Consider the following 16,463-nt stretch of genomic DNA (forward strand, 5'->3'; position numbering starts at 1 on the left):
TGTCTCAACCTTGCATTTATGCGAGGTTACTATTTATAGTAAGTTTTTATTTGAGCACAAAATGGTGCGAAACTCTCCCTGAAGCTTCTGGTTGGCTAGATAAGCATTCCGGTAAAGTTGCGTCGCAAGGTCACAGCTAGTTTTGAAGATATTAAAGTTTTCATCTTGGAGGGGTGAAATAAAATGTTTAAACTTAATTTTGGAGACTTTAGAGGCTCTGAAACGCCCTGAAAAGTTGCCGTAACTGGTGAAGCAGGTTACGAGGTGATAGAGTACTTCGCGAGATTTCCGGCGCTTCAAACGGTTCGTCAATCGGACACCCGGTTCTCAAGTTATGGCCTCCGGAAGTTTGTACTCCTGAAATAGGAAAAATAATTTGTATCGGATACATAAATGAGCTGTAAAAGGGAGTGACACGTGTTGATGTGTGCTTTAACATGTCATAGAAGGGAGATAAGGTTGGCTACACCTTATTGGGTGATTTTAGCCCATGGTTTTGTAATACCGTTTGACGGTTTCTTGTATTGTATCTCCTATTTATGAGGTGTGTGAGATAGAGGTTGTGTGTAAGAGTCCTATGGCTATTGAGTTGCCTCTGAATCTCTGATTAGTGCTACTCCTGCGAAGAGCTTGCTCTGCAAGTATTTTGTAATCTGTTTTTGATTGCTAAATAAAATATTGAGCTGCTTTTGGAGGGTGGGGTTTTTCTCCCGAAAGGGTTTTCCCCACGTAAATCACTGTGTTGTGGTATGAATGCTATTATATCTATTTCTATTTTCTGTAACTGTTGTAATGATCTGAAAAAGTTTTGCATTACCCTCCTCTCAAGGTTAGTGTAGGAAGTTGTTTCCGCTACTTAACTTCCTTACACAATTTACCCTGATATCCTTCAACATTTTCTTCATCCACAAGACTTGAGTGCAATTAGTTGCTACTGCAACATACTCAACTTCTACAGTAGATAAAGAAATGCATGACTATTTTTTGTTGATCCATGAAACCAGTTTCTTTCCAAGAAAGAAAGCTCCACCAGAAGTGCTCTTCCTATCATCTGTATCACCTACCCAATCCGAGTCAGTATATGCACATAAAGTGAAATCATTATTTTTAGAATACCATAAACCATATTCTATTGTTCCTTGCAAATACTAGAATATCCTCTTTACTGCACATTCATGATTTTCTTTAGGATTACTTTGATATCTTGAAACAATACTTACTACATTCATAATATCCAGTCTAGTCTGGGTTAGATATAATAGACCACCAATCATAGACTTATACCTTGTCGGATTTACTGGTGTAGAAGTATCCTTGATAGATAATTTCTCACTTGTAGCCATAGGAGTACTTACTAGTTTGGAATTCTTGTAGGATTTTGCCAAGATCAAGGGCACAATGAAAAGCATAAAAGAGACAATAGAATGACAAGAACAAACTATATTCTCATCAATATACAAAATGATCAACTGGATTAACCAAAACAATGAATAGAGGCCTGCTTATATAGGCAAGGCCATATGGATGTATGAGCACACAAATATGACATGTGGCTCAATGAGAAATAAGGGTAGGTAGGAGAAATAATATAATATTCCACAAGAGGTGGATGACCCACCGAATGTGGAGTGTAACAGCAAAATAAGACCACAAAAGGTGGAATTTCTCCTACAAGCTCTATCCCTAAGTGCACACTTCCCTAAGTGTCTCAAATCCAAACTATGAAGAGATGCATTATCCTAAGTTAACTTAAGTAAGTGTAATAATATCCAAAATGAATATTTATTTACACCAACACCCCCCCTTAAGGGCAACTTAGGGGAATGAAGACTCAAGTCAACAATGCAAGATGGGTCCCAGCTACTAGGCCATGATAGGTACCCATGTACAATATGCAAATGCAAGCAAAACTAAGCAATGCAATCTCTCACAAATGGAGAAAGGGAGAAAACCCAATGGGAAAAAACTCCCCCCCAAAAGAGAGATGAATATACAAAAAGCTCTCAAAGAAGAAGGATAAAACCTCAAAGAGGAAATAGTCCCCCCCATAAGAGAGGAAGGAGAAGTCAATGGACCCCCCCTAATGACACATCCCACACCCCTAAGAGAGTTCACAACTGCTGGAACTTACTCTCGATGAAAAGTTTGGTGAATATATCAGCAACCTACTCTGCTGTAGGACAATACTGCAAATGAATGACCTGCTCTTGGATGAGCTCTCGGATAGAGTGCATATGAATCTCGATGTGTTTGGTCCGCTGGTGCTGGACTGGGTTCTTCGAGATGGAAATGGCACTCTGATTGTCACAATATAGGACTGTCGGCCGTGGAGTAGTGAATCCAAACTCTATGAGGATCTGCTAGAGCCAAATGGTCTCAGTCGCTGCATTAACAGTGCCTCGATACTCAGCCTCAGTCAAAGAGAGAGCAATAGCATGTTGCTTCTTGCTCTGCCAACAAATGGGGCCCGAACCAAGGTGAAAACTGTAACCAGAAGTAGACTTATGATCAACTAGATTGCCAGCCCAATCGGAGTCTATGTAACCAACCAAGCGAAGTCCTGTGCCTGCTGCATAGTGAATCCTATAGTGATGTGTACCTTGGATGTAATGAAGGATGCGTTTGGTGGCTTTCCAATGAAGCTCATGTGGATCCTGCATGAAGTGGGAAACCATGCCAACTGTAAATGAAATATCAAGGCGTGTATGAGTCAAGTAGATGAGACTACCCACAAGCTATCGATACAAAGTGGCATCAACTAGTGGAGAAGAACACTGAGCCTCAAGCTTGACTCCTGAAAGAAAGGGAGTCGGGGTAGGCTTACAACCAGCCATATGAAAGCGTGCAAGTAGATCAAGAGCGTACTTGGGCTGTGATAAAGTAATCCTAGAAGGTGACTGTGAAATCTCTATCCTAAGAAGGTAGTGCAAAAGACCCAAGTCAGTCATAGAAAATCTATCATGCAAAGCAGATTTGACCCTGCTAATGATGAATGAAGTACTCCTTGTAATGATCAAGTCATCAACATAGAGCACAAGTATCCAGTGAGACTCATCCTTTCACAAGATGTAGACATTCAGATCAGAATGGCATCTGGTGAAACCTATGGAGAGAAGAAAGGAATCCATCTTGGCATACCAACCCCTGGGGGCCTGCTTAAGGCCATAGAGAGATTTCCTTAGTCTACAAACCAAGGAAGTATCATGGATGAAACCATGTGGCTGCTCCATATAAATCTCCTCATCAAGATCACCATGAAGAAAAGCACTCTTTACATCCATCTGATGTATAGCCCAACCATGAGCTACAGCAATAGCAAGTGTCAAACGAATGGAGTTCATCTTGGCTATGGGTGCAAACGTCTCAGTATAGTCAACACCTACAACCTGTGAGAAACCTTTTGCAACAAGTCGAGCCTTATACTTATCCACACTACCATCTGCTACAAACTTGGTCTGATAGATCCACTTACATCAAACCATCTTTCTCCCCTTAGGGAGATGGACTAGATCCCATGTGTTGTTCCTCATCAAGGAACTATACTCTTCCTCCATAGCTTGGTCCCACTCAGGAACCCCTAATGCTTCCCTAAATGTTTGTGGATCAGAAGCGGTAGCAATGAATGAATGTGGAAGATCCTGATTTTGTGATCGAGTTCTCCGTGTATCCGAAGGATCCCCAACAAGAGAACTCATAGACTCAAGTGTCTGTCGAGCCCAACGAGGTCTAGGTGGAGGTGGAGAACGAGGCTCCTCAACTGCAAGTGGACCCTGTGGAGGTGTAACCCTGTGAGTCAGAGTTGAGGGAGTCTCATCATCTAAATCACTAACATCACTATCCACAATGGAGGAAGGTGGAGGAGGTAGAGAGGCTAAGCTAGGAGAGCTTTCCTCAAAGTGAACACTCCTCTCAATGAATACCTCATGTGACTCTAGATCCATCAATCTATATGCCTTAACACCCTTAGAATATCCAACAAATATGCAAGGCTGACTCTATGGTTCCAATGCCTTGCATTTCTGTGGAGGTATGCGAGCCCATGCTGGACACCCAAAGACTCTGAAATGTCTCACAATCGGTTTCCTACTAACCCAAGCTTCAAAAAGAGGAAATCCTTGCAAAGCTTTGTGAGGAGCCCAATTCTGGATGTGTGTGGCACAACTGATAGCCTCTGCCCAAAAAGTGGGATCAAGAGAATGTGCATGTATCATATAGCTAGCCATTTCTTTGAGAGTTCAATTCTTGCGTTCTGCAACCCCGTTCTACTGTGGAGTGTATGAAACAGAATGTTGAAGATTAATCCCCTCAAATGTACAAAAATCCTCAAGTCTCTTGTTCACATATTCCCTGCCATTATCTGTGCAAAGAATATTGACCACTTTCCCTGATTGCTTCTCCACACGAGTCTTGAAGTCCTGAAATCTGTCAAATACTTCACTCTTATGAATGAGAAAGTAGACCGAAGTGAAGTGGGAGTAGTCATCAATGAAGGTAAGAACATAGCGGGCCTTACTAAATGAAGGTGTTGGAAATGGATCTGCTACATCACTGTGAACAAGTTGAAGAACTTCCAAATCTCTCCAAGTTTTCCCTTTATCAAACTTCTCTTCGGGATGCTTTCCCATGGAACAACCTGAACATACACCCTCTAAAAAACTGATTCGAGGTAGACCTATGACCATGTCTTTAGTGCTTAGCTGTTGAAGATAGCGGTAGTTGAGGTGACCAAACCGCTCATGCCATAGCTTACTTTCTGAATTTGAATGAGTAAGCAAGGCCCTAAAAGGTGAACTTGGGACAAAGTGGGAGAATGAATAAAGCCTTGAGTTGTCATTGACTTGTCCCACTGCTACCAAGGCATCATCATCAAGTTCCTTTACCACAACTGAATCTGGTGTAAACTCAACCTTTTTCCCATTCCCATAGTGAGTGATTTGGTAGATGGAGAGAAGGTTGGTAGACAAGTTAGGAACATAGAGAACATTCTCAAATGTTCCATCATCCATGTCAACTAAACCTTTCCCTTCAACCTCTACTTGTGTGTCATCACCTATGTAAATGTGAGGTACCTTAGATGGCTCCAATGAAGAAAACTGCTCCTTTGTAGAACCCATGTGATATGAGGCACCGGAGTCAAGTATCCATTGCTATGAAGAACCTGTTTTAGCCACAAATGCTTGCCCTTTTCCCTTAGACTATGAGGAAGAAGAAGGAGATGAATCCTTCTTTGTGTAGGCAGATGGCAAGTTGATGTTGTTTTTCTTGAGAAGATTGGTTAACTCATCAACTTGTTTTGCGTGGCATCGATGTTAATCATGACCATACTTTTTGCAATATGCACAAGTTGGTTTATCCTTTTTAGGTGGTGTCCCCTTCTTGGAAGAGGATGTATATTTGCCTTGTGATGGAGAGGATGATTGTCCCTTTTCCTGGTGTGGTTTAGACTTAGATTGCTTCTTCTTCTTGTTGGAATCTTTGCCTTGACTTCCTTGATTTCCTTGATTTGCTACCAAAGCCTTGGACTTTGAAGACTTGAGAAACCCCATGTTCAACAACTTAGTTTGTTCCAATATCAACATTTCTATGAAAGCATCAAATGAAGGCATAACATAAGAACTCCCGACTGTCAAATGATGAGTTTGGAAGCTAGACACAAATGCTACATATTCTAGTGCAACCTTATCCAACAAGTTGAATATTAATTGAGCATCCTTTTTGTCAATTCCACAATCCTTTAGCTTTTCTCTTAGCTCATTTGCTTTGGTGACATAATCTTGGATTGTAACAAAATTCTTGGGATCTAAGTTGGTGAGCTCATTGTCAATCTAATAGCCTCTGATTTCATCAACTTGTCCATACAATTTTTGAAACATATCCCAAGTCTCTTTGATTATTTTACACTTCTCAATGTGGAAAATGAGGTCATCTGATACATACCTGCATAAGGTTGTTCCAAGAGCCATGCAATTCTTTGTGAGCCATTCTAATTGAGCATTTGGATCAGCCTTAGGATTAGGTGGTGTTGTTATTGTTCCATCTATGTAGTGTGTGAGACCCTTTTCCATTAGTTTACTCCATACTTTAATTTTCCATGATGCATAATTATGTGGAGTTAAAGGTGGAAATTTGTTAGGACTCATTGCAACAAGAATGGAAAGAGCACAAAGAGAGGCACAATCACACAAGACACCCCCCCAAATTCACTCAATCAAAGAACCCCCCCCAAATGTGATGATTTTGGCTCTTTATAAGTAGTGCGTATACAATGGGCCACTTGCAAAAAATGGCAAAGTGGACTTCTAATTTACAATTTTACAACTGCCTCAATAAGGCCAAAAGAGTCTCAAATTGATAATGCAAGAGATCTTACTAAGATCCAAGCAATTTACAAGTACCTAATAGGCCAAATAAGACCAATATCTAAAAGTACAATTTCCACTCAAAATCTCTAAAATCTGATCATAGATTCTGAAAGTAGACAAAAAAATAAGCACTTTCAAAAAAAATGGCACTTGAAAAGGAGGTCGTATGTGTTGGAACCCTAAAATTTGCAATTTTTAGAATTCCAAATTCCAAGACAAAGAGCAAGAAAAATTCTAAATATATATATATACATATATATATATATATATATTGAATAGGTACAAGTAATATATTTTATATTTGTTGCACAATATGAAACCATAACATAAACACAATAATGGGCATAAAAAATGGAGTGTGAAGCACCAAAGGGGGTATTTCCATCATTTAAAGACCATTTATCCATTATATACCCATAAAATAGCCTTACAATACCTCTAATATGCCTAAACAACTTGTAAAGTGACAATTAATTACATAAACTAAGGCAATTTCGGGATTTGGAATTATTTTTATTTAAAAGGGGGGTGTCTTTTCACCTAAAGGGGTATGAAAACCATTCAAACACATATATATGTGATGTAAAATGTAAAGAGGGAAGAAAAACATAGAAGAGAGATACAAGAGGTGGAGGCAATTTTGTACTTTTAAACTTTTTATCAAAAATAACCAGTTGCATTTTCTTTCTCATATGTGTTGAGAGTTAACATATTTTTAGAAGGCAGTTGCTTGTGATATTATCTAAAGGAGATAAGGTTATTTGTGTTCTTCTAGTGAAATTTTGTGTTTCATATTGTAGATTTGGATTAAAAAAGATTTACTTGTGAATTGTAATTGTTCTATGTATTTCTTCCTTGGATGGTCTCTTAAAGTTAGGGTTAAACTCATTCAAGCGGTTTACAATATAAACATCAAAATAGAGCTCATAAGAAACAATAACTGACAAACTTACCAAAAGGGGTGGGTTTAAAAATTGTCTCATAAGTTTACACAATAAGTCCTGAAGAAATATAAGACTCTGTAGCCCAAATAAGAGGAAAGGCACTGGTCATTTGTAAACAAACCCTTTAACCATACCAATTACCCTTTACTTTTAAGCATTAGGATTAGTAGAGTAGGTATAGTAGGTAATTTAGCCAAAGTGTAACATATATACTTTTACAAGATACATAGATCAATACACACATCTGAAATCAATCTGTTTAAGAAACTTATGCCATTCTAAGACTAGGAGATATCAGATTAAGACACTAAATCTGCTATAAAAAGCATTAGCTGAAGGAACAACTAGTGAGTAGGCATACCCGCCTAGGTCCTGCAGAGCCTAAAGTGAGAGAGTTAGTAACCAAATAGGTTCACTCTATAAGTTGGCCAAGTCAATTGGAGGGTTTGATCATAGGAGTTGGCATTTCCTTAGAACCTATCCAATCTGTTGATTTGAGACCCAACAGTATGAGCTCAAACAAGGCCTTGGAAGTTGCAAAATTGAGGATTGGACAGGTATAGCTGAAAGAATCCAAAAATTTCAAAAAACCTGTGCACCAAAATCAGAAAATAACCACACCACTGCAAAGATCATGAAATTTTAGCCCATTTCAAAAAAATTGCACCAAAAAAGGAGCAAAAATGAGCAAGATATGGCCTTTCAAAGTTGGATTGCAAAACTGAAAAGCTCAATGGAGAGGGGTCAAAAAATTTTCAAAAAGTGTTGATGTGGCACTGATGTCAGCAAGTCACTATGTTAAATTTGATGACCGTATGACCGTCACAAAAACTTTGCCTATCTACTGACTGTGCATCCGTACTGTACGGACGGCTGACTGTGTAGATCGTACGGCTGATGTGGCACTGTATGGACACTTGCGTGGCTCTGTGACTGGGCAGACCATACAGTCGAGGTGGCACTAAAACATGGCATATGAAAGGTTGTTGTCAAGCCACGTGGTGGGTTGAGTGTTGACTGGATGTCAGCGTGGCACTGCCAGAAGTCTGGGTGGCACCGGGGTCTTTGCCGATGGCTGTCTACGCGTCGTCGGGGCCGTGTAGATGGCCTGAGCTGCCGGAGGCGGTGGGCGGGCGAGGTGCCAGGGACCTATCAGAGACGGTGAGTGGAGGAGCCGCCAGGGACCTGCGGGTGCCGTCGGCGGGAGATCTCGGCGTGGGCGGCAGCGGGAGGACCTGCACGGGCGGCATCAGCGAGTGGGACGGCAGGTGACATGGGTCTGCGGTACCTGCAAGACTTGCAACACACAGGGACGGTGTACGTGGGGCTCTTCGGACCCCCAAACAAACCATTTTTTTTTTATTTGATTTTTTTTTTTGAAATTTTTCCGAAATTCTTTTTTTTTTCTTTTCTTCGAAAAATAAATTTCTTTTTGTAAAATATTTTTGAAATCCGTACGAAAATAGGGAAAATGGGGAAAAAAAAGAATTTCTCACCAAAATAGGTCAACTTTATAGTCAAAATTTATGGAAATGGCCTCCCGGATTCAACGGTGATGTCCAAATCGATGTATGATGTCCCAAAAAAATGAAGATCCCCAAATCCAAAAATAGAAGCCTTCTAAAACTTGATCAATGAAGCCCCAATAGCTCTGATACCATGTAGGATTTTGCCAAGATCAAGGGCACAATGAAAAGCATAAAAGAGACAATAGAATGACAAGAACAAACTATATTCTCATCAATATACAAAATGATCAACTGGATTAACCAAAATAATGAATAGAGGTTTGCTTATATAGGCAAGGCCATATGGATGTATGAGCACACAAATATGACATGTGGCTCAATGAGAAACAAGGGTAGGTAAGAAATACTAAGGGTAGGTAGGAGAAATAATATAATATTCCACAAGAGGTGGATGACCCACCGAATGTGGAGTGTAACAGCAAAATAAGACCACAAAAGGTGGAATTTCTCCTACAAGCTCTATCCCTAAGTGCACACTTCCCTAAGTGTCTCAAATCCAAACTACAAAGAGATGCATTATCCTAAGTTAACTTAAGTAAGTGTAATAATATCCAAAATGAATATTTATTTACACCAACAATTCTCCATACCAAACTTCTTCAACACTTCCCTCAGATACTTAGTTTGACAAATAAAAATCTCTTTGTCAGTTTGAGTAATATTCAAACCTAAGAAAAATTTCATCTCACCAATCATGGATATTTCAAATTCATTTTTCATGTTCTTAGCAAATTCCATGCACAATTTATCTTCTCCTCCAATAAATGATATCATCAACAAAAACTTCAATAATCAGAATATCATTATCAGTGATCTTATAATATAGATTACTATCAGCACTTCCTTTAGTAAAAACCAAGCTTCAAAAGATATTTATCCAACCTTGCATACCAAGCTCTAGGAGCCTATTTCAAACCATATAAAGCTTTCTTCAATCTGCAAACCATATCTTTATCATCTGTTAATGAAAATCCATCAGGTTGCTCAATGTAAACTTTTTCCTCAAGAAAATGCACATGTCTAATAGCTTCAATTATAGCTACAGGTGCAAATATAGCTAACAAGTGCAAATGTCTCACCATAATCAATTCCTTCCATTATAGCTACAAGTGCAAATGTCTCACCATAATCAATTCCTTCCATTTGAGAATATCCTTTACAAACCAATCTAGCCTTGTTTATTACAACTTGACCATCCTCATTCAGTTTATTCCTAAAAGCCCATTTAGTTCCAATAACATTCTTATTTTTAGGCCAGGGAACTAAAGACCAAGTTTCATTCTTCTCTATCTAGTCTAATTCATCTTCCATAGCCTTTAACAAATGTTTATCCTTACAAGATTCAATAACAGTTGTCAGTTCAACTTGATAAATAAGACATACCTCTTCATTTGCCAGTTTTCTTCTTGTCATAACTCCCTTGTTCTTATCTCCAATAATTTAGTCTTGAGAATGATTTAATATTACATACCTTGGTGTCTTTTGAACTTTAGGTTCACTGTTCTGATCATTAGTCATAGTTGAATTTTCTAATTGTGTTGTTGTGGATTGGACCACTCGAGGTATTTCCAGGATGTCTTATATGTTGGATATTATTTGTTTGGTATTACGCCAACAAGATTTGTAATTACGTAATTGGTTTATTATCTGGTGGCTGACCTAATAGTTTATGGTCGAGGGTTTGTATATATAGATGTAAGATCTCATTATATATCATCATGGTTATTGTTAGAGGTCATCGTCAAGGAATGTAATGCATGAATAATGCAATATCATTCAAGAAGATGATTTGGTCGATCATTGGAGATCGAATCGGGTTTATGTAAGAGGATTTAGTCCTCTGATATTGAGCTTAACTAGAACTATACTCAGGCATAGGAGATGCTATCTCTTGCAGTTCAACACTTCTCTAGATTGTAGTCTGGATTTCTATGCAGACTGTGAGGCTCCTTTTGTGATGAGTAGTGCACTCTAGGCTATTGACCTTCTTGCAAATGCACACCCCTCAATTGTAATTGGTATACTTACTGCAAAAGTATTATCTGACTGTGGGTAGGCTTCCCACCATAGTTTTTCCCTTTACTGGGTTTTCCACGTATAAATCTTGGTGTCATGTAGATGGCTTTTATTCTATGATTATTGTTTATTCTTAATTAGTTTAAGTATTCTGGTATTAATGTTTTGGGTTCCGGTATAAATTTTTTAATTGCTAATAGTTTCAGTAATCTCAGACAACTAATTCAACCCCCCCCCCCTCGCAATTGTCTTCCAATTATTTTAACTATCTAACAATTGGTATCAGAGTTTTGGTCCTCTTTGTAGAAATCTTAACCACTTGAGGAAGATCCTATGGTGTCTAACAGTTCAAGTTCATCAAGTTCTTCTCAAGCTATCTTTCAAAGGAATATTCTGAGGCTTGATTGAACAAATTACATAGTATGGAAGATTCAGATGGAGACTCATCTGAGATGTCTTGGCAAGGAGATTTGGGAGATCACACAGAATGGTGTCACACCCTATAATTCAAGATCTGGAAATCCTCCTCTGATAAACCTGAACAAGGAGCTTGAGAATGATTGTAGAGCAAGAGAAGCCCTCTTGTGTGCACTTTCTGATCAACAAATAATGGGATTAACTGACAAATCATTTGGAAAGGCTATATGGGATAAGTTGGAGACTCTTAATGAAGGTGACCCTACAATGAAGATAGCTAAACTTGATGGTTACCAGGCGAGATATCTTGAAGATGGAAGAAGATGAAAGTTTTACTACATTCAAGGAAAGGGTAAATGAGATTGTTATGGGAATTCAGTGTTGTGGTGGAAATTTGAGTGAAGATGAAATTGTTTCTAAAGTCCTAAGAGCCCCACCATTAGCTTATAAAATGAAGGCTACTGCTATTAATGAGATGAGAACAATGTCTAATACATTTGTCAATAGAGATACTTTGGTTGGGAAACTATCTTCTTTTGAGCTTGAAGAATTTGGACCTTCTAGAGTTGTGAAGTCTGAACCTTCTTTTAATGCATCAACATCTACAATCGGTAAGCAAAACTAGAAATCTTTATATGCAAAGGAATTAGAAGAGATGAAGAGAGAAGATGATGAGTTTGAGAAAGTTGAAGCACTATTTTCTAGAAGAGTACCTAAGAGACTGGTAGGAAGTAAGTATGAAGGAAAAGCATCTTTTAAAGGTTTTGCTTGTAATAAGATTGGTCATTTTGCATCTAGATGTCCTGAAAGGAATTCGGTATTTGAAGAAAGAGTTAGAAGATCATTTAAACCTAACCTTGGATATCAGAACAAGTATAAGTTTAAGAAAAACAAAGACAAATCATGCTACATAGCGGATGAGGAAGGTATTACTGATTCTGATGATGAACTGACAGGAGATTCTGCTAGTGGTTCTGGCAATGGCAAGGAATGGGTGTTCCTGGCTATCAAGGAAGATGATCCGACACTGAAAGAGAAGGCACTTGCTACTAAAATTGAAGACAAGGATGAATGGGTAATTAACAATGGTTGTTCACTTCATATGACTAGAAATAAGGGAAGTTTCTATCTTTGCAAGAATTTGATGGTGGTCTAGTTAGATTTGGAGATGACAAAGCATGTATGATCAAAGGAAAATTGAACTATATGATTGGATGGTAAGAACAATATTGTCAATGTTTATTATGTTGAAGGTTTAAGGAATAATCTTTTGAGTGTAGGACAATTGGTAGATAAGGTATTTCAATTATAGCTCAAGGATGGAAAATGCAAAATCATTAATAGATCTGGCTTGGGGATTGCAACCGATACACAACTAAGAGGTAATATATTTTATTTGAACTCAGGTGAGAAGACATGTTTGATTACACAGATTGATGAGAGTTGGCTATGGCATAAAAGGCCATGTCATGTGAAGTTTGATTGCATTGTGAAGATCAATTCAACTAAGGTAGTTAGGGATATACCTAAGATTATGAAGCCCAATAATCTGGTATGTAAAGAATGTCAAATGGGTAAACAGATCAGAACCTCTTTTAGGAGTATACAAGATAAATAAAATAATTTTCTTGATCTTATTCATAGTAATTTGTGTGGCCCTGCTAGAGTTAAAAGTTTTGAAGGTGATAGATATTGCATGCTAATTATTGATGATTATTCTAGAATGATGTGGGTTACTTTTCTAAAATAAAAATATAAAGCATTTGAAAAGTTTAAAATCTTTAAGGCTAAAGTGGAAACTGAGACAGGATTGAAGATTAAATGCTTGAGATTAGATCATGGTGGAGAATTCATATCCGGTGAGTTTAATAACTTTTGTGAGAAGAATGGTATAAGAAGACAATTTTTTGCTCCCTGAACACCTCAGGAGAATGGAGTTGTGGAAAGGAAGAACATAACTATCTTGGATACTGCTAGAACAATGATGATGGAAGCTAGTCTACCTCATATCTACTGGAGAGAAGTAGTGAGCACATCGGTCTATACATTCAACATAGTACATATCAAAGGAGAAACTGGTAAGACACCTTATGAATTTTGGTTTGGCAATACACCTATAGTTAAGTATTTCAAAAAATTTGGTAGTAAATTTTATTATAGGAGAGATGATATCATTGGAAAATTTGATCCTAGATGTGATGAAGGCATATTTATTGGTTATTCTAATGAAAGCAAAGCATATGTATGTTATAACAAGAGATTGCAGAGAATTGTGGAGAGTGCTAATGTCAAAGTAGATGAGTTGAACATAAGTCAAATCAAAGTTTATGACAAGGAATCAGCAATAGAAATTATTATATTTAAACCGGTAGCACCTTTATCGAAATAGAGTGTTGAACTAGTTACTCTAATAGTATCAGAGAATTATACAGTAACTGAAGAATAGGGAAGAGGAACAAAAAGTCAGAAGACTCCTAGGTATGTGAGATTGAATCATTCATAAGATTAGATCATTAGGGATAAGAGAAATGGACTGATTCCAAGAAGAAGGATGGCAACCAATGAGGTATGTTTAATTTCACAAGTTGAATCAGTATCATTAATTGAGAAATGTAAAGATGAATATTGGTTGAAAGCTATGGAAGAAAAATTAGATCAGATTGAGAAAAATAACACATGGACCTTGGTTCCCCAACCTGAAAATAAAAATGTTATTAGAACTTGATTCTCTGCAAAATAAACAATGTTAGACTAAAACCTATGGTGGTATAACACACAAAAGTACAAGAAACAAAGATAAACGTTAGTGTTAATCAACCAAAAACTAGTCTAAGTAGGCATATCAAAAGAGACACTAAAAACATGATAAAATATTTAACTATTGAAGTAAATACAACAAGGCATCTCCAAATGCCTTCTACCATGCTCTTAGCTCCTTCTCCCTTGTTCATCTCCTCTCCAAGTTCCAAATTAGTGTAGCTCTCAACAACTTTTTGCACTATAGATGCCTTATGAAGATTCAAGATTGAAATGATGATGATTAATCTAAAATGTTGTGCAAATATGAACAAGAGCTAAAATAAGAGATTATCTAATTAGCTAGTGTTGATAAACAAAACAGTGAATATGATTGATTATCTAATGCTCTCTCAAAATGGCTATAATGTAAATGCATACAAGTTTTTAGGATCAAGATTATGAAGAAGTGGGCTCTATTTATAAGAAAAATGGAGCAATGGATGGTTGAGATTGAGTAATCTTAACAAGGGTCAGGATTGAAGGATATTCAATCCATGTGAGGGCTTTCAACCCAATCCTAGGATGACAAGTGTCAACATGAGATGGGTTGAGATGAGAGGGAAGAAGCATTAAATGCTTGACATGACCTGAGGGTTAACTTGGGAGTTAAGTTCAATGTTGGGTTGAGTGAATAAATTTATTATCCAAAGGATAATGCTTTTACCCAATGGATAAATTCTTGTGCAAAGTTTAAAGGGATAAGCATGGTCAAAGCAACAAATGCTTGAGAAGACACATGGGTCACATGAGGGTTGAGTTAGGGGTTAACCATAAATGATCATAAAAGAGCCATTAGTGGTTTGGAAGACTTTGGAGGTTAAATTGTTGAACACACAAAGCAATAAATGCTTTTCAAAGACTTTGGAGTCTTTGAGAAGTGACTTCAAGTTGCTTAGGAATGTGACAATATTTAGGGGATGGATTAGGATAATTAGGAAGGGTTTAGAAGAATCTAGAAGGGGGTTAGGATTGCATGTGGGTTTGGTCAGTGAGAGAAAATAGGATTTTTATTAAAATAAAATTCATTTATTTCAATAAATAGGTGCAAGTTGCATTTTTAGGAAAATGCAAGTGGGGGGGAGTTAATGAGTTAAATAAATATTTTATTTAATTTATTTAAAAGAGGAAAGGGGATTAAATTGAATAAATAGGATTTATTCATTTAATTGATTGTGAGTTTGGTTTAATGAATTAATTAAAATAAATTGAATAATTTATTTAATTAATAGGAGAATAATTGAAGATGAATTAATTAAATATTCATTTAATTAAACTAGATAGATTTATGTGACTACATTTGCCCCTCTTTGAGACGGTGCGGTTTATCATGTCATTTCAAAGAAAGAAAAATAGGTGTGAAGAAATATGCCCCATAAATGTTAATTTAGTGGGTGGTATGCCCCCTCAAGAGATGGGCTGAATTTTTTTGAAAAATTGAGTGATCTCTCAAAAAAGAAAAAGAAGTTGTTGGGAGGTAGAGTAGAAGAAATGAGCAATAATGGTGAAAGAATGGAGGAAATCAGAGTGAATATGGAGAAACATCAAGCCAATGAGTACCCTTATGTCATGTAGGAGATATAGTGAAAATGTGGTGGTTGTGCTTTTGATTGATGCTATATAATTGATCAAAATGGTTGGGCAATCTAGTGCAATTGGTTAAATTTCCCTGCTTGAGTCAAAGTGTGATAGTTGATGTTAGTTGTTCGCTTGGATGGGATAAAGTCTGAGTACGTGAATCAAAGTGACCTGATGTGACTTAGACAATTTATGTAATTGCCTGATGAAGTCAAGGTATATGAAGCAAAATACTCATCGAGACTTAGACAATTGGTGTAATTTTCCATTGGATTGTGTTTGATTAGTTGATCAATTTATAGTGTGTGCATGTGATGGATGGTTGTGGTGAATAATAGCAGCCCCGTTGAGACTAGGTCATTATGAGAAATGCCTGTTGTAGTCTAGGTTTGCCATAATTGATTACCTGTTGAGACCCGAAGAGACTTGATCAAAGTATATGTTGATAGTCTAGGTGTGTGGGAGTCGATGTACCTATGCAGATAGAGTAACGTGCTTGATTTAGAGGATGAATTACAATGGGAAATGCAATCCCTCCTATGTAGAGATGGATGGTGAGGAACGTGGCTTGATTGGGTTGAAGGGAAATGATGAAGGGATTTATGATTATGACCCAGATAGGGAGGGTGAGGGGGGGATTCAGTGTTAGATAGAAGATATGGAGGACCTATTCCTATTGAAGAAGAGTGAAATAGAGTATGCACCCATTGTCATTACTATGTATGAATGATATGCAACTATTTATGAATGTATGGATGGATGGAATGCAACAAAATGCAATATATACAGATGAGATGGAATGATGATCCATAGTGCTTTAT

This window comes from Cryptomeria japonica, chromosome 11 (genome assembly GCF_030272615.1).
Source record: "Cryptomeria japonica chromosome 11, Sugi_1.0, whole genome shotgun sequence".
NCBI lineage: Eukaryota > Viridiplantae > Streptophyta > Pinopsida > Cupressales > Cupressaceae > Cryptomeria > Cryptomeria japonica.